A 1193-nucleotide genomic window follows, 5' to 3' on the forward strand; every position below is an offset into this window, starting at 1 on the left:
ATTGGCTCGCTCTAGCTTTGATCAAACCTTCAGGGAATGAGTTGAGGATGATCACCCGAGGGAGTCGCATGGTGTTCTTCCCTTTGCACTCTCCTTTGGCTGAAGCATTTTTACCTAGTTGGAACAGAAAGAGCGGGAACTGGCAGAGTCCAGCAAGGCACATGTCATCAGGTCATCATCATCGTCCATTGGTGTCCTCAGTAGCTTCTAGTATCACTTGAACAGTGGGGAGGGCCACTTTACTCCTTAAGGTTTCCATGCGTGCAATGCAATTTCTGCAATGTTTAGGGCTGAGTGACCTGAATACAGGGCACACGAAAATGGGGTGGGGCTCTGTATACAAACGACATTCATCACATCGTTTCCAGGGTTCAACATTAGTTTTTGTGGCTATATCTACATCTCTAGTTTGTTGACTTGTTGCAGACTTGAACGCTCGTCTGGGTACAGTATCCAGGACCTTGACTTCTCGGCCTTGTCTTGCATCACTGAAATGGGCCTTGGAAAATGCTAGAGGGTTGTGAGCACGCATGCTACATGCGGCGTCCATCTCCTTCTGTAAGAATTACTTTACGTTCTTTAAACGAGGAGTTTTTGATCGCCTTTTGCCAGTCCAGATGGCATGCCACTTGGATTGGAGTCGATCGTCCATTCTGTCCACCAGACTTCTCACCACCTGTGGGTTATCAATATGGCTCAGTTTCCCAATCCTTTTTCCAAAATCAATATGTAATATCAGACTTACGCACACTTACGAGATGACTTCATGGTCACCTTCCCTCACCCGTGGCCCACCTGCGAATCATGTATAAATATTTCCCATCAAGAATTTTTAGTGCTGTCTTTAAGTCCTCCTTCCTCAGCAGTCCCATACATTGATAAGTGTACCTTTTCACCTTTAGATCGTTTAGATCTCCGCTTTTTCTTGTCATCACCGTTGCTCAGTGATTCTGATTCAGTGTCCGAGCAGCTATCCTCATCACCTGAGGATTCTGACGTAGTACATTTTCGTTGCCTTGATTTCCGGTTCTTATTGCCATTATTGCCACGCGAAGATTCTGACGCAGAGTCCTTATGGCTTCCTCATAAGGTCTTTCCGGAGACTCGTTAATTCCTCCATAACATCACTCCATACGGCGATAAAGTCCTGGGTATGGTTCATACTAGGTAGAGTTGACGACAGGGTAGACTCT

Source organism: Penaeus monodon, chromosome 23, assembly GCF_015228065.2.
Source record: "Penaeus monodon isolate SGIC_2016 chromosome 23, NSTDA_Pmon_1, whole genome shotgun sequence".
Classification (NCBI taxonomy): Eukaryota; Metazoa; Arthropoda; class Malacostraca; order Decapoda; family Penaeidae; genus Penaeus; species Penaeus monodon.